Consider the following 25,228-nt stretch of genomic DNA (forward strand, 5'->3'; position numbering starts at 1 on the left):
GAAGTTCAAAAGTTATTATTTAAAAAAAAAAGTTTTTTTGGAAAAAAATGAGAAAATGATAAACCCTAAATGAACCCTAAAACGGAAATGGTCACCCTAACAGAAAAACGGGTCTAATTTTTCGCGATAAAGAACAAAACTACCACTTCTCACGAAAATCTGAGAACCTCTATATCGCTTTGGCATGGAATAGCTGAATAGATGTATCCAAACTCATCCGTATTTTTGGCATATGCTCACAAAATATGCTCCGAACTCAAACGTTTAATTATTCCATTTTACGATAGGTGTTTCAAACTATTCCTTGTCGATTGTTTCTAAGGTAGTAAGCTCCATGGGGTTCTGGTACTGGTACTTACAGGGTACAATGGCATTGTTCAGCATTTTAGGTCAACGATTTGTTCTCGAATTCCAACTGTGAAAAAACTACTATTTTAAAAAAAAATGCATGTGATTATCCGCGAAATTGTCTAGCAAGGTCATCGCGAATAACGAAAATCGCGGATAATGCAATAGAGAACTTAAGATGAGGTGCAAACACGAAAAAAAAAATTTCAGCATGAAAATAAACAGTGAGCCAGAACGAATGGTGACATATTGTGCTCGAACATGGTTTTCCAACAAAACTGATTAAGCTGATTCGTGCCTCCTTCGAACTGATCAGAATAACGGGAGAAATATCGGCCTCGTTTGTGACGGTCTGGAAAGCGGTAACGAACTCTCGAACCTACTTTTTATCATAGCTTTGGAACGTGTAGTACAGAGAGTAAACGTGCAAAGGAGTTAGTACATCATCACTAACGTTGAAGGAAGCCGATCTTTCTGTAAACTCTGCCAGCAAAACAAGTGCTTTGCCTTGTTTGAGGGTGTATTTGCTCCATAAAAAATGAAGAGCAATGTCTATATCATTCAGTGAACAATGTTCACGACAAAGATGTAGCACTGTAACTCGGAAAAGTTCTATGGATTGACTTAGCTTCTTTATCATTTGAAATTCTCTATTGCTGAAATAGAATATTGATCTCTTCAGATCAATCGAAGCTTTTTGAATTGGTCCCTATATGTCATTAAACATCTTTAACATTATTAGAAGACTGGTCCAGTGAGTTTGACTCCACCAAACAAAGTTCTCTTCGAATTTGGAACAACTATCGTTTTGCATCAAATCATTCTTCACAGGAGATCTTCGTAGAGTCTTGGTAACGGAGCGAACGTTCTAGACGATTCCAGACAACTGTGACTTCAGGGCGGAGAGATCTTCTTCCTTTCCAGCACAAAAATCTCTGAATCTTCGCCATTTGAATCTTTAGATAGAAATAGTAGCATTGTTGAAGCTAAACAGCTTATAGCTACCATCATTGTTCAAACCGAATTTCTAACCCTCCGATGGATTCTTGATTGATCGAACACTTGTAAGTACTAAGTGAACTCTATGTGTCAGGTAAACTTGAAGGGTAGCAGTTTTCGGTAGAACCGAAAAGGAACGGCTAGTTTTTCCTACCGACAGAAGCCATCAAACAGTCTTTGTCAAGACTAGATTTTACAGAAAGTTTTCATAAACCCAATAAATTCACCTAGTCTTCATCAAAGCTAGAGTTTAGTTAAGTTCTCCCATCAACGACCCATTCCGACCTATTCCATCAGTACGTTCCGCCTGTAGAAGCAAGGGAGCTCGTCGAAGATAATTCCGTAGCACGGACACCATTCTTGGCAGCATATAAAGAGTTAGAACTTTTTCAAATGTGGAGAAAGGGTTTCCACTATATTGATTCGATTTTTAAAAACTTTATTTTTAAACAGTTTATACAGATTTATCCCTATTTTTGAACACTAAACGGATTCATCCCTACTTGCTACTAGCACACCTAATGGAGACCTGCGGTTTCTAAAGATCCATTACAGTGTAAGGTAAATGATTTTGGTTTGTCCAGTCGAAAATATGATCATGATTTGTCCACTTTTTTGAATGCTCTAATTCAGCACACCTTTGTCAAATCTGGTATTCGAATGTTTCAAAACATATAAATAAAATTGTCTTTTTCATGATTTACAGTAGTTTTATAGTATATTTTTACGGAATCACATGTTTTAAAGGATTATAAAATACAACATCTATTGGTGTCAATGCGCCCCTCATTCGAGCTAACTTTTAATCGATCACCAGATGATTATTTCGCACGTATTCAGACCTTTTCTAGTTTATAACACTTACAAATCATCATGAAAATCATTCTTGCACACCATTTGTATCAGATTTACATAGCTAAACCATTAAATTAACGCATTTTGATGAACTCAATTCTGATCATGAGTTGTCCAATTCAATAATGTTGTTTTGTATGTTGAGTGTCTTGAGGTGAACACTTTTAAAATGCCCAAGAAAATGCAGTATTCTGAAGAAAGCCTAAATTATGAATGGATCAATATGATGACAGTAAACTCAAGCAATGATAAATGCAACATCTACTTGAGAACTCGGATGTTTTCATTCAAAAATGGTGATTTCTTAAGCCGGACAAACCATGATCATTTTTTTGGACAAACCATGATCAGAGATGGTCAAACCATGATCATAATTCCTCTTTGAGGAAAATCGTTAGAAAACAAAGGAATTTGAGTAATTTCAACGCCTTATGGTAGTATTAGCAACAAGAGACTTGGGGCTTTTCAACAAACCCAAACTCGTATCGATTATATGTGATTTTCATGAAGAAAAATCAATTTGCATTTACTAGTTGCGTAAAAAGACCCCAAATCGAACAAACCATCATTTACCCTATATTTTTACCAGTTCACTACGATTTTTTGCCGGCGAGAGAAACGTCATAGAAATTGAATATAATGCACTCTTGTTAAAAAAATTTGCTGTGTTTTTGGTCTTGAAAAAACTTTGAATCTTTGAATTTCAATTCTCTGAAAATCTGTTCTGTAAGTTCAATTTTGAATCATAATCTTAAATTTAGTGGCATTGAATGGCATACTTATTATGAAGTCGACGATGTTGATGGTATTCACGTAGAGCCAGAACTGTAGTAAAATTAATGCCTTTTTTTTGGAGAGTAGGGGTTACCAGCAGTTACCAGTGCATGATTGTTTGCATTGCTCTATGCAAGTTGATTTGAAGGCAATCAAGATACACCCAGATTCAGAATCAGAATCTGATACAGAATTCTAAATAAATTAATCGGGTATACTCTTATTTCAATTTATATTTTTTCTGCTCTCGCCCAGTTCAATAATTTCAGTTTCTGCAGCTTCAACACCGACGTTGGTTCTTGTGGCTTCTTCAGATGCTGTTAAAACATTCCAAAATTTTTCAGTTTTCAGCATCATGAGTCATCATTTCAATGCATTTTTTCCGTCTTAGATCGAACATGAGAGAGCAGGACACCACACTACATGGTTGTGTCCCATTCACCCGAATTCCATTCACCCGAAACACGTTTACCCGAAGCACATTTACCTGAATGTAACGCATACCCGAATGACATTCACCCGAATGTAACAAATACCCGAATGCAACATATACCCGAATGGACATTTACCCGAATGAACATTTACCCGAATGCAACGTTTACCCGAATGCGACATTTAGGCGAATGGGATGTTTACCCGAATGAAGAAGGCAACATTCCGACAAATCAGTTTATGAGTTTTGTCGAATCTGCTGTTAGGAAGATACGAAGTAAACTGAGAAATTGTAATGAGGAAATTCGAAATAGATGTTGAAGATTTCGCTGTGTCATTTTTAGAAATTAGTGTAGGCACAATTGACATGCTGTCTTCTTTACTTTCCGTATTGCTCTTTAAGACCAAGAGATCATTCAGAAATGATGAAATATTCCGAAAATTAAACAGGTAACTTTAACATAAATTTTTTTAATGAAAATGTGAAAAGACTAGATAAGAAAAAAAGGTACTTACGTATTTGCCGCCGCAGCGCAATTTTTATCATGAGTTTATTATTTCGTGATGAAATTAATTTTGAGATCAATGTAATGGGGGCGAAGTCCCCATTTAACGACGATAAGGAATCGAGGCGGCACCAAGCCGCCGAGGTGACGCAATCCGAGTAGGCCGCCGACCCGCCGTCGGAAGCGTTGGCCTCTCGCAAGCAAACCTGTGTTCCACCGGGCAATCGTTTGTTTGAAACATAGGAGACGATCCTTTAGTCAGGTCCGAGCGTTAGCGAGCGTCGGACTGCATACGTTTACCTGGTGCATTACGTTTGCCCGGTTAATTATGCATGTCATGCATTTTGATTGCCTGGTTGCAAACGTGATGCACCAGATAAACGTATGGCGCCCGACGCTCGTAAACGGGCTGCGTCATCCATAAGAATGGATGGACTTAATAATAATTTTGAAAAGGATTTTATTCAATGCCAGTATTTCTCGAATTGTACTTCCCACGAAAAATACTTTATGAATGGAAATGAAAGTATGAGATAAATATGGTCTTTATATAACACTGATCAGAATTAAATATACAAATACAAATATAGTAAAATTTGTGTATTATTTGAATATATCCTTCTTTTGGGTAAGTATCGCTTTAGGGTAGATGTTACATTCGGGTAATTGTTACATTAGGGTAACTATCGCATTCGGGTAAATGTCACATTCGGGTAAATGTTACATTCGGGTAATTGTTGCATTCGGGTAATTGTTGCATTCGGGTAAATGTGGCATTCAGGTATGTGTCAATTCGGGTATTTGTTACATTCGAGTGAGTGGAATTCGGGTGAATGTCTTTCGGGTAACTGTCATTCGGGTGAGTGGGTTTCGGGTAAATGTGACTCAATCACACTACATATGAATGTTAAAATGACTCTAAATAATAAAAACTAAATAAAATTGCTGAAATTGGAAAAACATATTATTATCATCAAGTTAATGGTAATATTTGAATGTTATTTTGAAAAATCTGTAAATTCTATATGTAACCCAAGAAATCTGTAACTAAAATTCTTGGTTCCAAAAATCCTGTAAAATCTATATAAATACAGATAGCTATGGTATCCCTGCTGACAAGGCTTGATGCTTGCACTGAGTAACCCAATATGTTACTTACTTGGGATTCTCGAAACAAATCCACTTTTCATCGTCAGTCACAATCCGAAGGAGAAATGATTTCCATTCGTACCTGGCGAGCAGGATTCCACATGTGATTTTTCGGTTTTTCTGTGTTCCTTCGTTCAGCTCATGTGGAATCCATTTTCTGATCATGACCTTCAAACGTACGGAGATGGCTTCTGGAATGATTTTCAATTGATCCGCGAGTTGTTATTGCGTTTGAGTGTCACTTTCGTCCAAAAGTGGTTGCAATTCACTGTCCTCGAACATTTTCGGAGATTTCTCACGCTCTTCGTTTGTGACGTCGAAATCACTATTTTTTATATTTATTTTTGAGCTACTCAAAGCTTTACGTTTTTTTTCAAGAGTTGCTAATAACTTATTATAACGACGATTACATTGACAGTCATCGTTATTTGCGGGCAAATCTCGGTCGAACATGCATTAAAATTCTTCAAATACAAATACTCTCAAGAAACACCAAGCTGATCCTTCAAAATCAAGATAGATACATACGCGACTCCACCATAAAGAAAGACACAAGCTCTGCACTTGTCAGTTGCTGCCTATTCCTGCTTTTCTCAATCATCGTATTACAACAAACGAATGAACCCTGCGCTCAGCGGGCGTGCGATCATAAACAAAGGCCCCCAAACATAATCCGATGTAGTGTTGTTCAGAGAGAAAGTGAGAGCTTAGCTACCGAGAGAAGGAGAAAAAAAATACAATAACATACATGCCAATGTGTTGTGGTTCGGTTCCTGGTTACAACAATATCCATTTTGAGGGGGGTGATGGGTGGTGGAGACGCGCTGGCATTCGGAAGGGTACGAAAGGGCAGACAAAAGCAGCAGCGATTGGTGCTAAAATAAACCCACCAGCAAGCAGATAGAGACGGAGTGTGAAACAAGCAAAAAAAAAAAAAGAAAAATACATAAAGCCGTGGCACAAAACCATCAAAACGATCGAGGGGCTATATTTAGAGCACGCGTTCCGTTTGCCGTTTATCACCGCATTTGGATTCTATTTTTAGCACTCGACAAGCGGGGCGGTTCAACCGTCCAATCAAATATTTTTGTCTGTTTATTATTTGCCCCCTCCGCCGCCGCCCTCTTGTGTCTTCCAGCGCTAATCAGCGACCGTGATTTGATTTTGGAAATGTCAAATCTCAGGTTTTGTTTGCTCCATAAACTGGAAATTATTTAAATCAACCGAGCTGTCACCCAGAGACGACATGAATTTTGATGGAAGCTGAATTGCGATGTAGGAATAATAATGATGGACGAATTTGGTTACCGAAACCGTTTACAAAATTCGGCGGAAAGATGAAAATGGAAACCCTTTGTTAGCAAGCCACAGAAGCCGTGAAGTATCTCAAGTCGGAAGTAGCCAAGAAACAGCGCAATAAGCATCTCGCTATTTCGGGGGCAGATCGAGAGAAAATAATCAAACACAACTCAGCGATGGAGTCCCGAGGTGGCGAGTGAGGGTAAATAATGCCATCCGACCATTCCCGCGTTCGGGAATATATATAAATATAAAATCGAGAAAGCTATAAATAGCAAAAATATAAATTGTTTGCTTTTACCCCGCCTGGCCCTTCACACGGAGGTCGCCACCCACTTCGGCCCCGCACCGCCGGCCCAACCCATCGGAGGAGCGCAGTGAATTTTCCTCTACATATTTCGTTTCGATTTATAAATAAAAGTTCATAAATAAACGCTTTTGCCGCAGTTAGTGTGTGTATATTTGAGCGTCATTCGCCGTTCGATTCGAGAATTCCGCTTCGGCAGTCTAATGATGCTCACCCAGAAACGTTCCATCAGCAGCACTTGTCCGCCTGCCTGCCTTCCTGATTTGGACCGGTGCAGAACTCCAAGAAAGTGAACAAGTTCGAAATAGAAGCAATAGAAGCTGCTGCTGCTGCTTCCCTAGGCGCGGGGGCTCATCATCGGTCAGTTGTTCGGTGCGATGGTGGTACTCAACAATGTGGGCTATTAATAGCACCAGTGCTGAGATAAGATACAACACTAGCGGAACCTTTCGCCTTCGGCAGGAATTGTTGTATATGGATGGACAGCTGGGGAAGGGATGATAGGAAAATTTCGCCTCCATCGACAGTATTCCCGCGGTTTCTTAGTTGCTGCTACCCCCACCGTATATGAAACGTTGGAAGGAGAGGAGGCAGTTTATTCCGTATTGCGTCAAATATATCTGTTGGAGAAAACAGACCAGACAAAGGGCTGCCCAGAGGGGATGCTATTTTTGTAACTTTAAATTGACGATTGAGAATGGTGCGCATTTCGTGCTAAATTAGTGTTTTGCGAGGTTGCGGTCGTCGGTATGCACCATGATGGGTGGATTACGAAACGCTACATCGAATCACGATGTACAGCGGTTATGTCTGTCATTATTAATTTTGTGTGTATATCAGAAAACTCAAGCATACTTTGGAGTCAATCTGAAGTTTTCAGATAAATTTACGACCCAACCCGAAAAAAACCAAGGAAAAATTTGGTGAGTTTTGGGACTACCAGGATGGTTCAGGGCAAACAAATGTATGCTGTTTTGGGAACAATGGATGTTGGATGTTAGTACGACACTCAAGACCAAAGAGGTCGCTTCCACAGCGTGGATTCCCTACGATGATCAAAGAAGTGATAATTGTTAGTGGGGTGACGTGAAAATCAAGATTCAATGCGATAATTGATGCGACTATTTTAATGCGGAATGCCGTAGTAGATGACAATTTTTAAACGGTTTTATTTAGCTTGCCCTGTAATCTGTTTGTATGTTTGTATGTTTGTAATATGTTTGGCTGTAGCGCTGACCCACATTAATAGAAATTTGACCCCCTTCCTGTTGACCGATTGATCTGACATTTGGAACACACCTTTATCTCTGTAGTCATTATAAAACTGCGTATTTCATGATCTTGAAAATCCAAGATGGCGGCTGCTACAAAATGACGGATCACATATTTTCTCAAAATCTCATCAATATGGGTTTTCCAAAACCCCATCAATATGGGTATCAAATGGAAGGGCTTGACTAGTAGAATACGGTTATTTAAGAAAAATGCAAATCCAAGATGGCTGCCACTACAAAATGGCGGACTACATATTTTCTCAAAACTTCATTAATATGGGTATCAAATGAAAGAGCTTGACTAGTAGAATACGGTTATTCATGATAAATGTAAATCCAAGATGGCTGCCACTACAAAATGGCGGACTACATATTATGTCAAAACCCCGTTAATATGGGTATCAAATGAAAGGCCTCGACTACTATCGTTATTCATGAAAAATGCAAATCCAAGATGGCTACCACTACAAAATGGCGGACTACATATTTTCTCAAAACCCTATTAGTATCAAATGAAAGGGCTTGATTAGTAGAACACGGTTATTTATGAAAAATGCAAATCCATCAAAATCCTACCAAATGGAGGACTACATATTATGTCAAAAGCCCATCAATATGGGTATCAAATGAAAGAGCTTGACTAGTAGACAGTGTTGGAAAAAATCATCTTCGCTAAGATCAAATGCATAGATTTTCGGGCTAGGTTGCATCGAAAACCTATATATTCCAACGAAAATTATAATTTCAGATCCAGGCAACCATTGAATATGAGCAAATGAACTTTTGTCCTTCAATATGTTTTGATGTTTTTTTTCCAACCAGTGTCATTTTCATTTTGATTATCGGAAACGTCAGAACTGAATTTCATTTCAGCCAACTGAATATCAGCTGTTGTTAACTTCTAACCTGAGGCTGCTGTGTGCGGTTGGGTTTTGCAGTTGCTGGATGCCGTAATCGGAAATACCTTATGAAATTCCGGATGTCGCAAATGACTTGACGGTAGCTAAAACCACTCGTTGTATCCATTCTGCATATGCCGTTGCTACCGTCTCGCCAAATAAAATTTATTTTGAACTTAAATTCACTGCCAGAACGAATATCGTTTCGGATGTGATGAATATCAATTTGTTGCTTTTGATATCCAAACTATAAATAACAGCGAAGTTATGAACCCCACTCATGTCGCATTCATTCATTATAGCAAATTTGTTCATGCAACAGCGATATGAACAAAATGAACTCGTTTGTCATTGTCATCAATATAATGAGGGCAGTGTGTTTCAAGCTGAAAAAAAATTATTTACACTGGAACAAAATCATATTCGTTTCTCGTGAATATTTGTTGATATTTTAAGACACTGCTAGTAGAACACAGTTATTTATTGGGCACCTTACACGATCAACCGGATTGACAATAAGTGTCTTCAATATCGTGACAGCTAGGCTTTCAACATCTGATCTAACCTCAATCAATATTTTTTCACCTTACACGGTCAATATTGCACTCAACCCGAGACAACGAAAATATCCGCGATGGCTAGTGGCGACATTTGAGTTTGGGATCCAAACTATTCTCTATCAGATTAGAAGGCTAAAAGGCAATTTTCAATTGGTAAAATTTGAATGAAAATATCTACTTGGTATTATTTAATTAGTTGAAGCGCGTAGTCCTAACCTTAACTTAACCTATTTCCCCTGAATTTTCAGATATTCCTACTAAAATGTATTATTATAATATAAAGTCAATTTCAGACAGAATTTTTGTATGGGATTGGGGAAAGGGATATGGGGAAAGTGATTTGCATTCACATAGAATACTAATTTGATTCGTAAAAGTTAATTTTCATTCATAATTTACACTTTAGAATTCGGTTTTTCTTCTCAAAAATACATCATAATACTCGTTTCACAAATACAGACTGTTCCTTTCAGTTTCAGAGATGCCAGATTATTTTAGTTTGCGAAAATATATGCAAGTTATTTTACCTGCAAGCAAATGTTTTTATTCCATAAATGAGACTATGACAGTAGAACCCCGATTATCCGCGAGCGGCCCTGCGGATTATTCGTGACTGCGAGTTCCATAGTAAATCAATAGGCCTTTCCGGAATTTGTTAGTGAGTGGTAGGCCCATGCTCTTTTGTTGTGGTCATGGCTTTTACATTATTTAGCCACTGGTGTACACGACCTTATAGATGGATAGTTGATTGATTTCTGTATTGATAGAACATAGTTTTTATGTTGAAACATCTCTTTTCGTGTTTGCATTTTTTTGTCTTTTAATGGGTCATCCGCGATTTTCGTTAATCGCGGTGAGTTTGCCCGACTAGTCCGCGGATAATCGGGATTCTACTGTAGCTTGAATTAACACATGATGTTTTTTCATCTCGTGCTCCCTTGGCCGAGTGGTTAGCGTCATAACTAACATGCCGGGTGTTCGGGTTCGATTCCCGTTCTGGTCGGGGGAATTTTTCGTCAAAGAAATTTCCTCCGACTTGCACTGTGATCACGCGTATTCTAGAGCTTGCCACTCAGAATGCATTCAAGGCGTGTTATTTGGCATAGAAATCTCAACTAAGTACTAAGAAAAATGACGCAAGTAATACTACGTTGAGACGGCGAAGTTCCTCTAGGAACGTTAGTGCCATTGAAGAAGAAGAAGATGTTTTTTCATCTGTGATTTTCCCTGATCTTCTCATTCTCCAAATTTTATAGCGGAGTGTGAAGAAACATACAACCCGCTCACTAGTGCAAAGAATGACCGAGTTCAACGTTAAACAATTCCTAAAACGTTGTTAAGTTTCATCCACTCTCTCACCATCACATTGTCAGTTTACTTTGAAGTTTTGATTTGTATCGTGAAAAGTACCGTATTTTGCTATTCAAAGTATCGGTTTTCCAAACCAAAAGCTTCCATTTATGATTCCTACAATTTCAGTAGTTTATAAATTTTAATTGCAATCGCAAAAAAGACTAACAAAAAATAAATGTGCGCTTGCATATCTGGCAACTCAGTCTGGAAGTCCGTGAGGTAGAACGTCAACATAATGCATCCATATGAAATGTCACGATATTGATGCTCGAAAATCAGAAAATCCGGATTTCTGCGACGTCGGCCATGTTCAGCTGTCATTATGCTCTCAAATGTCATCATATTGTCAATAAAGTTGACCGTGTAAGGTCCGCTTATGGAAAATGCAAATCTATGATGGCTGCCACTATCAAATGACAGGCTGCATATTTTCTCAAAACCCGATTAATATGGGTATCAAATGAATGGTCTTGAATAGTAGAACACAGTAGATCATGAAAAATCCAAATCCAAGATGGCTGTGATCACAAAATAGCAAATTACTTTATTAAACGGTTTCATTTAGCTTGAACTGTTCGTATGTATGTTTGTATATATGTAGGGTTGTCCCACATTAATAGAAATTTGTCCAACTGACCGAATTTATACTGTCATTTTAAAACTGCTTATCTTGAAAAATCTAATTTGGCCGCCGCTGCAAAATAGCTGATTCCATATCATCTCAAAAATAAAGGTTGATTGAGATATGTGTATCAAACGAACGAACTTGACTTGGAGAACACACTATGTATTTTCTGCAATCCACTCAATATCGGTATCAAATGAAATTATTTGACTGATGAAATACACTACAATGGTTTTATTGTAGAAAAATATTCTAATGAATATTCTACTAAAAACTAGAAAATAAAATAAGTGAAAAAACTTTTAAAGTTAAACGGTTTAATTGTGATTAAACATAATAATGTACTAAAAGCTAGAAAATAATTAGGCAAGTAGCAGTTAGCAGCTATCACACCTCTCCTTCATTAGTCTAGAGCAGGGGTGGCCAAACTTTTGGCCAGTGCGGGCGACTAGTTGTTCAAATTTTAGGCCGCGATCTACCAACGTTGATTGTATCAAGGAGTCATAGCTTTAACCCTCCTGTACTCGCGCGCAAAATTATAACTCCTATGTCACAGACTGTGCGTGTCTCTGTAATTTTGCAATTTTTTACGTTAAAGTAAAAAATATATAATTAAATGAAAAAAAACTCCAGATTTTTTTTCATTTTCATTCAGTTTGTCATAGTCATGTCAGCTTCCTCAAAACAAAATTTATCAGTCTGTGCAACCGAGACTGTGAGAGGATAGATTAAAGGAAAAACATAAATCATACAAATAAATATTCAAAGATAAATCATTTTATCAAATAAAAATAAATATCTTTATTGTCTGAAAAGTGTCATCAAACAATATCGTTGATTTTTTCAAAGATATCGTCATTTATGAACATGCAAGGCAATGATTTTCCATTAAAATACATCAGAGATGATTATGATATTCCTGAATTCCTTCTAGGTAAAAGTAAAGGGTTATTTATTAGTGACTTGACAGTTTTGTGTCTTCGTGTGAACGAACCCATAAAACATGTTAATGGTTTATCAAAGTCGATACGTTAGTCATAATTAAAATTTTCATTTTGGTGAAGTACACGTACGAGCAACGCTTAATAATTGTTAAAAATTACTACCGAAATTCGGAGTCGGTGCTTAATTTTGTTGCCAAATTAGAATCCACATTTTCGCTGTTGGATGTTGCCGTGTCAATGAGAAGCCACCCCGCACAAAGCAATGAAAACATCGCAGGTGAAGTAGTGAATCCATCCGAAATGACTCAAATCAGTCAATTGCACGGCGTTCTCAAGAATTGGGCATATCCCAAATTTCATTATGGCGGATTTTGCGAAAAGATCTACATGTACATCCTTACAAGATTGTTTCAAGAATTGAACCCACTGCCTGACAAGATTGACTCAAGAACTGAACACACTTGACCATTTGAAGCGCCGAAACTTCTTCTATTGGGCTCTGAAGAATCTTGAAGAAAATGATGATTTTTATCGTAAAATCATCTTCTGTGATGAGGGTCATTTCTGGATAAATGGCCAACAATGGCCACAAGCATAATATACGTTATTGGTCAGATGCAAACCCACATGTGCTTCAAGAAGCATCATTGCATCCGCAAAAAATACTGTTTGAACATGTGTGTTAGCCATCCCTAGTTGGCTGCGCATCTTCACCAATAAGTCCCTCGGTGATCGAGGAAAAACAACCCTACCTGTGACGGATCGATAAGACAGGAACGGTAGGTCTGTCATCGGTCGGGGTAAGTGAAAGAGGAGAAAAAGAATGATAAACAAATCGATAACGTGTGCTAGTTGAAATTAAGAATTTACAAGTGAATTTCGCAATACTTAAAATTAATTATATATACTTATTATCTAGTGAGTACAACTATAATAACCAAGCCTAAACATATCCTAAACAAACTTATATTCTAGCTTAATGCTATCGAGGATTACATATAGATTAATCTAATTTCTAACCTAGTAAATACCAAGAAAACGATTGTTCCTGCTCTTGAAATTAAAAGGAATTATTAAGGGGACTAAACGTGAGTAAAACTGTAAAAATAGGAAATGAACTTATAACTACAATTTATGAATAATTGTTTCCTACGTATAATTTAAAACTAATATTTTGTACATATGTGCAATTCCCAGGGAAATTATAATTCGCCTTACGGACCTCAAACATCGGGTTCTAAAATTATAATTCCGGAAGAAACCCCCCTCCGTTGTTACCACTCGTAACAATGTGGTTTTAATGCTGGAGGAGTGATTGGGCCGTAACAGTCGATTCAATCCCTATAACTTTAACACCGAACAAATTTTCATATTTTGTAAATCGATAGAATGTTATCGAATCGAGTTATTTCTCGAACGTCGGTGAATTGATTATTTCGGAACATTGCTAGAATTTTCCAAAAGTAAACTCGAAAAGTTATTCTGAAATTTTTAACTCGACTGTTAAATAGAGCTAACGAGCAAAATCCTGTTCAACTTGAATCAAATAATAGAACCCAGTGTTTAATTTTAGAAATTTCTAATTTCTCATTTACTAATTGCTCTATTCATGACTATATCTCTCGAAACATTACATTACTTTTGAAGTAATAATACTTCATTAAAACTCGCGGTCGTAGTCTTCAAAGGCGAAGTTTTCTAAAAAAATAGTTTATAATAATTATAAGGTTTCGAAAATTAATAAATACAAAATTGTGTTTGTTTACGGATGTTTCTAGCATTTTCAATTGGTCATTTAACAAATTATATGCCTGGAGAAAACATTGTTTAAATTGTTCCTAGTGACATTTTTTTTTTGCTTTATTACAAGTTATAGTGGAATAACTGGATGTGTTAATATTAAATAACAAACAATCGGAATGAAAATATTAAAACGGAAACTTTAATGAAGAAGTATCTACTCTTTCAACTGATATGTTTTATTGAAGTAAGCATAAACACATTATAAAATGATCAAGAAAAAATGTGGAAGGATATTTAATACATTGCTTTTTGAGGTGGCACTATCCTAGACCAGCTGGCGGGCACCTAGGAGTACCTACGCGGGCGACCGGTAGACCGCGGACTACCGTTTGGCCATCCCTGGTCTAGAGCATTGATAAGACTAAAATAAAATCGTGGGGCACGTTGGATTTTCATTATCCACAATTAGCGACTTCATCATATGTCCCACGAACCAATTTTTATCTTGGATCTTTTTTAGAACCGATTCAAAAAGTTTGAATAATTTTTATTCCATATTATCCTTGTACATAATTTTTTAAAGTTTTCAAACTGCCTTTCGATTTGCGGTGCAATCATTATTTATTGAACAATTAATCATCAATGCAGAGGCGACGCGTGACCAACTGAGCTACCTGTTCAATTTCATTTGCAACATTAAAACAACAGTATTGCGATGACGGATTTTAAAATTTTTTATTTCTCAACATTTATCTATACAGTAAAACCAGTTTTTGTGCGGTTTTTATGCGATTTTTTTTGTGCGATTTTTGTGGTGCGACTTTTTTTGTGCGGTATTTGAAAAAACTGAAGTCATCGATAATTTTTTTTCTATCTTTGATATGTATTTTATCGCTCTACATAGGGACTGTGTCAGCTAATTCCCATTCTCATGTTTTGTTTTGTTTGTTTTGAGGGGTCAGTAGGAGCTTATTGACAGGAGCAAAAAGTTGATTTTATTATCTGCGCAAGTAAGTAGGCCGCTTAAGAAAGTAAAAAAAAGGAAATCGAATGTTGATCACGAATGGAATCATTAGGATTTGGTTTATTTTCTTAAGAAAACTTTTTTATGCGGTTCCTATCCACCACATAACAAAAAGTTTTTTTCAAATTATTTAGCGAACACTTTTTCTTGTGTGGTTCCTATCACCCGCACAAAAACAGGTTTGCCTGTATAACAAAAGAATTCTACGGTCAACTATGAGCGCGAACTTATCAATGATTTCCTCATAAAATAAAGGCATCTGCATTATCTCATAAAGGAAATCTTTTTCCACAGTCATCATCATAATTCCGAATAACCGTTTCTGGTCAGATCTCGACCGCAAATGATTCTTGATCCGTCGAATAACAAAAGAAAAAGATCTTTCAACGGATGCCGTTGTATTAGGCAATGTCAGTATCATTCTGGCCAGTCGTTTCGGAGAAAGTTTGATGCAGGTTTTGTCCAACGATAATCGGAATAATGACTATAATTTAAAAAGAACCGTCAGCTTATTACAAAGCTTCGTTTAATCGAATTTCGAATGGTATCAGATATTTATATTGAATTTGATTGTTTCTACCGATCAAATTAAAGCTCTAATCGCTCTACAATTTGTTCTTTGACACAAAACTTCTATCTTTCTTAATTTTGCTGGAATATCGATATAAACGATAACTGGTGAAAATTCAAGCAAAATCTTAAAAAATCACGAATTTTACCCCACTGTAGTTATAATAGTCCATCAAATTTTACCTTTACGTTGAAAGGTTAATTTTTTCTTGAGAAGTCATATTTGAAATATAAAAAATTAAAAATTTCAAACTGTATATAATCGAATCATATATAATCGAGTCCGATATCTTTCGACTTCATATAGTTTCCTGGATTTTGTATTTGATATTTTTGATTTTATATACCTTTGTTTTCGGTTTTCATATTTTTCGATAGTTTCTTGGATTTTGAACTTTGAACTTTTTTTTGTGGTTTTATAATTCCCAGATTTTGGATTTTTTGTTTGTTTCTAGATTATGGAATTGTTTTTCAATTTCATATTTTTAAATACGTTTATTTTTATTTTAGAGTCTTGGATTGAATGTTTTTAAACTTCAGATTTAGATTTTATTTTGTATTTTTTTGATTTCATTCATAGATTATTGAATGTAAAATATTTTAATTTTAAATTTTGGTTTTTAATTTTTTTTTTGTTTCTTCATGTATATATTTTTGGTTTTCAGATTTTTCAATTTTGGAGTTTTTTGGACTCAGGTTTTAAGTTTTTAAATTTTTTCCTCATATTTCTCGATTTTTCAAATTTGGATTTTGGGTTGGTTTTTAGATTTTAAAGTTTTTGGATTTCAGATTTTCAGTTTTTCATATTTTTGGATTTCATATTTTATCTTGATTTTATGATTATGTTCCTTGCACTTTAGATTGCCAGTTATCAGATTTTACGATTTCAAATTTTTGCATTTTACACTATCAAATTTTTCTGGATTATTGGATATGAGTGTCTTGATTTGAGGTTTTCAACAATTTACGATTTACGGCCTATTTATTGTACCCGATTATATACAACTGTAGGCTTGATTATATGCGGTAATTTTTTATGAATTTCAATTATGACTAAAAGTTGAAAACTGAAACTTAAATTGAAAATACATTAATATCTAAAATACAAGAACTGTGAGATTTTAGATTTCTGGATTTGGATTAGGTTTTTGGATTGTAAATAAGATTTTTTGATTCTTATTTAATGGATTTTAGCTTCACAGATTAAATATATTTGGATAATAGATTGTTTGGATTTTATTGGATTTTACATTTTTGAATTTCAGAGAAATTTTTGTTTCATATTTTTGATAAATATGTGCCTTGTGTTAGATTCTCATTTTTGTATTGTTTCCAAGTTTGGAAAATTAAAAAGGGTTGATGTTTGCGGCTAATTGGGCGTAAAATGGTTCTATAATAACCTGCAGCTATGTTGCAATAGGTTATACCTTAATACATGAAACGATAACAACAGAATTCTCCAAGACGCTGAACACTCCACGCGAGGTGTTCGTGTTGAGGCATTTAGATTATATTTAGCGGAGATGACAAGGATACTTAGCGGAGATGGCAAGGATACATATTGTTGTATTTTGAACTCGGAACAGCAATGGACAATGTAATCTAACTCAACTACAAAAAAGATGACAAGCTTCAGTGCTAAAACTATCGTGTCATGATGTTCCTGACCAGTCTCTTAATACATGAGAACCCCGAATATCCGCAAGTGGATTATCTTCGATGAGTATTATTCGCGACAGCGAGTTCCATAGTAAATCTATAGGTCTTCCCAGAATTTGTCAGTGACTGATAGACTCAAGCTCTTTTTTTAGTCATGGCTTTTGCATTATTTTGCCACTAGTGTACGACACTTTAGAGATGGATAGTTTAATGATTTCTGTGTTGAAATATAGCTTTCATGCTAAAAACTGCCTATTCCGCGGATAATCGGGGTTCTACTGACCCGACATCAGGTTGAAATATTCTATCATGACAACGCACTGCCTCTTCGTCTATCTGGAAGTTTTTATATAAAAAAATCTCTTGATTCATCCTTATTCTAAAAAGACAAACATGTTAATGATCAAGGAATTTCAAGATTTCTATAAAGATTATGTACATATCAATATGTTTGTACAATGTTTAAAACATAACCTCCAAATCTTCAAATATCCTCTCATAAGCTGCGGAAAATGCTTGCTGCCGCTGTGTCTATTATCGTTAGCTTCAAGTGCAATGTAGATGAAACCATTTCACCGCACGAAATCTGTCAACCTGAAAAAGAACGCTCGAATCGATCTAAAAATAACCCATATTGGTACATATCCGTACATTACCTTTCGTCCCTCAGTGAATCACTTTCGTTTCCGCAACTTATCACAGCAACTTATCACTGCCAGCAGCAGCTGAGGGAGGTTTTTTTGCTTCTATAAATAACAATGCAAAAAAGACACAATATTGTTGTTGACGCTCAATCGTCATCATCATCCCCCCGGTGGGAACTAGTAGAGGGGCACACGGAGCGGCCGCCACCGAACACCATTCTAATCGATCGTCGTACCTGTCGTGACGACGGTTTATTTTTAGCCGCCATAATTATGCAATCGAAGTCGCGGCGCGGCAGCCTCGAGCGTCAACAGCGCGTCGTGCCGGGGTAAACAAAGTAAGTTTTCAATGTTTGTTGTCGACTACTAAGCCGCGGTGGCGGCGGTCGGGTATATATATTCATGACCTGCTAATCTCGGCATCGATGTCGCAGCGCGCTTCTGTTTGATTGGTTTTACATTTGTTTTATTTTTGTTACGCACGGAAAAACAGTGGTGGCGGAATGGAGAAGGGTACACACGCAAGCAAGCGCTTGCTTTTGCTATTTTTAGAGTGATGGAAATGTAAAATAATCTGTTCTTGGGGGGAAAATGATTCCGAATCAATTGCATTCTCGTGGTTTGTAGGTTTGCAATTGTTTCACCTTTCTAGGGACTAGAGGCGTTCAAATTAACTCGAAGCCGTTCATCATCCCATCAAACACGCAGCAAAACCATTCTAACCGTCAATCCTGAATTGGACACTATTTACACCGTCTCGTTGTGTGACTCACTTTATATCACCAGTTACCATCCTCATCAGAAATGGGTCGATTTTGTTGTTATTCAGTAACGAGTCACAATACAAAATATGGACCATCGTTTTGGATTCAACTTATGTGGAACTCATACCAACCTTTTTCTTTTAATCCATGTTAATTATAAGTCAACGCTCTATTTTTGCTTCGTAATGATTTAACACGTTCATTCACGCGCTTACTACAATGGCTCGCACGAGCCTGGCTCATCGGGTGGCGCTTACTACCGAATGAACGCATTTAATTGTGCTATTAGACGTATGTGAACGTATTGCAGACGCAAGCACTTGCTGTGTGTATTTGTGCATGTGCACGTATCTGTGCGTGGCCGTTTGTGTTTGCGCTTTGACCATTGAGCGCTGGGCGTTGAGGTTTGTGCGTTCTCTTCCGTTTCCATTTCCGTTTCCGTGCCCATTTGCTTTGTGTTTGCGCATATGCTCTTTTACACCCGCCATTTCGCTCTAATATGATCTTTGTCTCGCTATAATGCTTTCTTTGTCTAATTCCACTCCTCTAACTCAATTTTCGGGTTTTTCGGTCTATTTCAATGAGACGGAAAGCAGGAGGATCGCGCGAGCCGTCGTCGAGAATAGACGTGTTTGTCGTTCGCTGTGTTTTATTTTTATTCCAGTTTTTTTTTCTTGTCGGAGCGTCGGTGGTGTGAAAGTGATATTTCTCAAACGGTCCGAAAAGAAACGTCGACCAGAGATACTTTACATTATAATCATAATACATTCATTCAATTTAAAAGTGAGGAGAAATGCTACAATTATGTAGTTAATGTTCTCGAAAGCGTTTATTTCTATTTTGGAGACATGTTTCGCCCCAGCCGCTGTTTCGGTTAAGTGTAGCTGTGTGCATGTGTGTAAAATTCATAGTGCTTTGGTATTGAAAATACATCCGGCAGATATTTTCTGGAATATCATTGCAGTTAACATTCTCATAGTAATATTTGCTGCCAATTGCGATGAAGTGGTACCCTTATTGATCGGTTCGAGTGTGTTATATTCAGTTGTGTTTATTTGTTTATTTTGTTATTCAACGGGTCAAATTTTGAATGTGAATGTATTCGTGAGCCATCATATAATTTAGACGAATTGGCGTTGAGCAATCTCGGTGGTTGTCAGCTGAGACGTTGCGAGAGGTGTCGTCGTATTGGACTTCGAATTCAGCAGCGGTAGTATCACCATCAGAGGCATCATCACCTGTACAAAAATTTTGAATACCCCAAAGATAAGTACATCGTTCTTTATAGTCGAAGAAATTTCGTGAATGTATAAATAATAATTTTTTCAAGCGCTGTGAAGTTAGAACTCAAACCCATGTTGCATATGAGGATGAAAGCTATGTTCCGCGTTCGATGTGCTAATTATTTAGAAGAGTTTATTTCTCCTATGTTGTGTAACGACGCGCGGCTGTGTATGTAGTGAGAGGCAGTTTCCTGAGCGTACATACACATATATGAATACTGTTTTCGGTAGAATTATTTCATTTTAAAATTTTTTAAGTATTGTATGCAAGATTAAATTCACTTCGTTTCGTTTTCGCCGTGGGATGGCGTTCGTGATCAGGACCAGGGTTTGATTATGTTAGAGGTTTTTAATTTCAGAATTTAATATTGTCAGAATACTCTAATTTTAGTTTTCATTTTAAGTAAGTTAGCTAGTTGGAAGGCTTTGTACATTTATATTAGTTTTTGGTTCCTGGTTTTTCAATTTCAGACACTAGATTGAGTTTATAAACTCAGATTAGAGGGTCTTTATCCATGTAGTTCTCTCGATTAGCTTCTCAGGTTTCCAAAACATAACTCCCTGCCATCATTATTAGAGTTCGATCAGAGTACGCGGGATGAATAACGAAATATATCACCCGTCTTGTTGGTTCCACAGGAATTTACTCGGTTACCTTTTCAGGTTTCGTAAAGATAACTCTTCACCGTCCGATTGGATTTAGATACGTACGTACGATAAAATAACAAAATATAAAGCCAGTCCAATCAAATTAACAGGTTTTCCTTTGTAGGATACCAAAGATAATTTCCGCCGCGTGTTATATCCTTTAAGATATTTAGAATTCTGTTTCGTCGAGTGGTCGATAGTTCGCCTATACATAATCACATCACTTACCTCAGTGAATCCTGATTTTTGCCCCTCCCCATTAACAACTATCCTTTCCATGATAAACGCTAGGGAACCACGCTATAGAGGCGACCCTTCTGGCCTTCGGGCGGCGAATATCATACTAACATTCCTTCCCTCCCCTGGTGACTGTAAGGACGTGGCCGGCGTCGTTATTGACCATTTAAAGCTCGAATCACCGAAAATTGCACAACGAGAATGATTTGCTAGTCCCAAGCGTCATTATGTGTGTTCTTTGTGCAATTTGGTTGGTTCAGGTCAATCACGGAGAGCAACTACGAATTGTACAGTCTACCCAAGCTCAAGCTCAAGCTCAAGCTATTTCAATGAGACGGAAAGCAGCAACTTCATTTCCAAAACGGCATTGGAATACTATATTCGATTTCCGTTAAAGCCTTTTCATCCAACACCCATCTCGTAGAGGTTTTCTATCGTTGTTGATCATTTATTGCCAGTATCAGCAAACTTGTTTTGTGCTCTCGTGGCCGAGTGGTTAGCGTCACACCTAACATGCCGGGGATTCGGGTTCGATTCCCGTTCTGGTCGGGGGGATTTTTCGTCAACGAAATTTCCTCCGACTTGCACTGTGATCACGCGTATTCTAGAGCTTGCCACTCAGAATGCATTCAAGGCGTGTTATTTGGCATAGAAATCTCAACTAAGTACTAGCAAAAATGACGCAAGTAATACGAAGTTCCTCTAGGAACGTTAGTGCAATTTAAGAAGAAGAAGAGATCAGCAAACTGGAAGTCAAAACAAGTTTATGGGCCCTATTATGTAAACCAAATCGAGAAATCACTATCACTATAACACCAAGCAAAATTTCGTATTTTGTAAATCGAGATAGTCTTCTACCGAGCTCGAACTTCATGTGTTGCAAATTGCCAAAGTTTTCAAAAAAAAAACAAGGAACGCAAACCGAGACAAAATAATTCTCTGAAGATATGCGACAAGCAAACCAAACCACTCGAAAAATTCTCATCACTCAGTCGATGCTATCGACATGCTCGGTATCTATATTCAATATCAAACATGAATATTTTGAAGATTATCTATAACTTTGGTCCAATCGGGTGTTGGGACCATTGTAAATAGACAAAAATATAATTTTCTTACCATTACTAAGGACATTTAATGGCTGAAATGATTTTAAATATAAATTAATGAAAATAAACACGATCGAATCTTGCTTTTAAGTGCGTAGAATAAAAAAAAATATTATCACTTTTGTAGTTCTGAGCTCTAATGTAGGTGTCGCATGAGCTGATGCAGCTTTGCGTGAATCCGCCAATAATAGGGCCCTATATTTGTTTTCTCCACGTCAGTTATTTTCACTCGTTACTTATATAATTGGGGTGTATGTCTTTTCCGACCAATTGGGAGTAGATTTGCTGCAAAAAGTAGAGAGTTGCTAAAAGCAACTGCGGACAGTAGGTCGCATCGTTAAAATTGTCCAATTTTGAACGTTTATTGTGCAGTCATTTCCTGATGGATTTATGAGATTTTAGCGTTCAGTAGGTTGGACACTACTATTTATTACAATTGAGGGGCTCAGGAGGAAAGGGGTGTAAGTGACTTGATCAATTTCTCTTCATCAACTTTTTCTTTAGTTAATAACTCAACTGCAAAAACGTTCCAATTTGAGTTTGCTATAGAATCCGATAGACGAGGCTCAGACCTAGGCTCGTCCAAATTGTCAAATACAGCTGAGAATGTGTTTGCAGCTAAGTTATAACCAAAAGAAAGAGTCGATGTAGAAAAAACGATGATGTTACTTACACCCCTTTCATTTTGAACCCCTCAATTAGGAAAATGATATATTTTATGAATCTAACTATCGAACAATCGAGGAATGTTAACCATTTTCTGAACTAAAATCCTGCATTCTGATTGATCGATTGGTACAAATAATCTCTGCTCTCCCAATTACTCATTCAATACGAATATGGGCTTGTGCAATGAAAAACGATTCTTATTTTTTTTTTCAATATTCATATATCAAAATCAATCGCCATGAATGTTTGGTTGCGCATCGAGAACAGACCGTTCGATTTGATCTGTTCTGTTGTGTTTGTCTTCGCCTAATGAATGTTTATATGACGAGAAAAATTGGAACATTGAAGGAAAATGCAAAAAGTGAGTTCCCATATGTTCTGCCGTATTATCGTAGTAGGCGTTGTCAGTCCAATCACATTTAGTCAAACTAAATCACCCCTTTTCAGGGCCACCAAATTATTATCAAAGAGTTTGGTAATGAATTTTTTCAAACATATTCAAAATCATTATACAACAAATAGCGTAACGTAATCCTACGTCAACTATGCGATCGTGTATCGGACACAGATTGATTATTAGATTTTTGTTGATTACGACAGAATTCTCTCAAACTACGTGTCCCAAGAAAAATACCTCTAGGCATCTAAAAAAATCCTAGATAATGATGATACTTTTTCATGGTGTAAAAATATCAAAAATATATCCTCAGTGAATTGCTAGTCCGTCTAGGTACTTTGTGATACACAAAACGGTCGCCATATTATACCCTGCAAATACACGGTCGTACTCAATATACTGCAAACACACGGTCGCCATGAGATATACGATAAACACACGGTCGCCATGAGATAAACTGCAACAGTTCGCGCCGATATTTCACTAATGTAGAAGAACTGCGATTTTTAAACTTTGGCTTTCAGATTTGTGAGTCGAAGGCAATGTGCTTCATTGAAGTTTAAAAAAACTATAAACACTGATTATTTAACTTACGAACTAGCCCTTTTATGTCTGTATTATTCCCTACCCGTAAATGTTAATCGTTTTCTTCTCGTCAGCGTAACCTTCTTAGGTTCACACCAAGCGCCTAGTGGGGTACGTTTGTTTATTGCTGTTAACTTATTGAGGGCCATACTATAACAGTTCGGCTGAAAATTTCATAAGGTTGACGTCTAGATGGCGCCTCTTGCAAAAATTTACTTGACAATCACAAAGCACCATCATTCAATGGATACGTCGCAATCGGTCGATTAGTTCGTGAGTTACAGCATTGAGAGTGAAGCAACTTTTGTTATTGTGAAAAAATGGAAAAATTCGAATTTCGTGTATTGATAAAGCAATTACATCAATTGGGCTTCGAATTGCTTTCGCATTCACCGTATTCTCCAGATCTGGCCCCCAGCGACTATTTTCTGTTCGCAGATCTGAAGAGAATGCTCGCTGGCAAGAAATTTAAGACCGATGATGAAGTGATTACCGAAACTGAGGCCTATTTTGAGGAAAAACCGAAAGAGTACTATAAAAATGGTATCAACAAGTTGCAAAATCGCTATAATCGCTGTATCGCCCTCGAAGGCAATTATGTTGAATAATAAAATTGGATTTTGCAAAAAAAAAATAGTTTTACTGTGTTACCTTACAAAGTTCTCAGCCGAACTGTTATGCTATACGGCCACTGCAGTTTCGATTAAATTGAAGTCATTATGTTGTGATTTTCTATTTTACCTCTGGTAAATCTTCTTGGTTTGCGCGTTTCTGTTAGTGGGATATCGTATTGTCATTCGTCAATTTGTTTAGTCACCTTCGAGGTTTTTTCGTAGTGATAATTCTCTGCCAGTAGAATACGACCTATTATTTATGCGCGCACTCGCCAGAATAAATTCACAAGGATCGCCTGATTTCAAATGCGAAATAAGAAGCTGCAACCAGTTGTTTCGAAAACTTTTGATGGTTTTTATATTATTAATCACATTGGATAAAAATTATCATTTTTCTTGTTCGATTGATTAATTGAACAATCTGACATCACTATCCTTTCGATGGAGCGAAAATAATACTTGGTTTGTTTCTCTGGTGAAAAAATGGTGACGCGCCATTGGACTACTACCATTCAGTCTGGATTGCGAGTGGTACTTATAAACCCATGTCTTGATTTCAATAATAATATTAACAATTATACATTGTACATTCAAATTCACACCGTCTTACATTTTATACTTATGTTATTAAGTAATACACTCACTTAATATAACTAGAATCTTCGAATCGTCAAATCGACGAGATGCCAGCTGGGATAGGAGAAACCCTTTGGAAAGATCGACATTGTAGACACTGTTCTTCATGTTAGGAGCGGCTCCTCACAACAGCGTATGTGTTCATGAACTAATATATATTTATTCCGAACCTGCCGTGTGCATACTTAAAAACCATAAGATTGTCTTATCACAATATTGATTGAATCTAATGAAAATGGATATCGATATGGAGTTCCTTACAGTCTGGTGCAGATTATGATATGGAGATCCTTATAGTCCGGGATTACCTAAATTCAATCTA

General features: G+C 36.9%; 1 protein-coding gene and 1 long non-coding RNA gene across 6 annotated transcripts in view; one reads left to right on the forward strand and one right to left on the reverse strand.

Annotated features, from left to right (window-relative positions):
• The window catches only part of LOC129775285 (histone deacetylase 4), a 138,777-nt gene that overhangs the window by 16,280 nt on the left and 97,269 nt on the right, over nucleotides 1-25,228 (forward strand). The gene's annotated exons all lie outside the window — the stretch shown is intronic.
• LOC129775743 (uncharacterized) lies at nucleotides 17,203-18,260 on the reverse strand. Its single transcript, XR_008743010.1, has 3 exons — nucleotides 17,977-18,260; nucleotides 17,760-17,914; nucleotides 17,203-17,699 (listed from the first exon to the last, which is right to left on the reverse strand). It is a non-coding gene; the product is annotated as an uncharacterized LOC129775743 (long non-coding RNA).

The sequence above is a fragment of the Toxorhynchites rutilus genome, chromosome 1 (assembly GCF_029784135.1).
Source record: "Toxorhynchites rutilus septentrionalis strain SRP chromosome 1, ASM2978413v1, whole genome shotgun sequence".
NCBI lineage: Eukaryota > Metazoa > Arthropoda > Insecta > Diptera > Culicidae > Toxorhynchites > Toxorhynchites rutilus.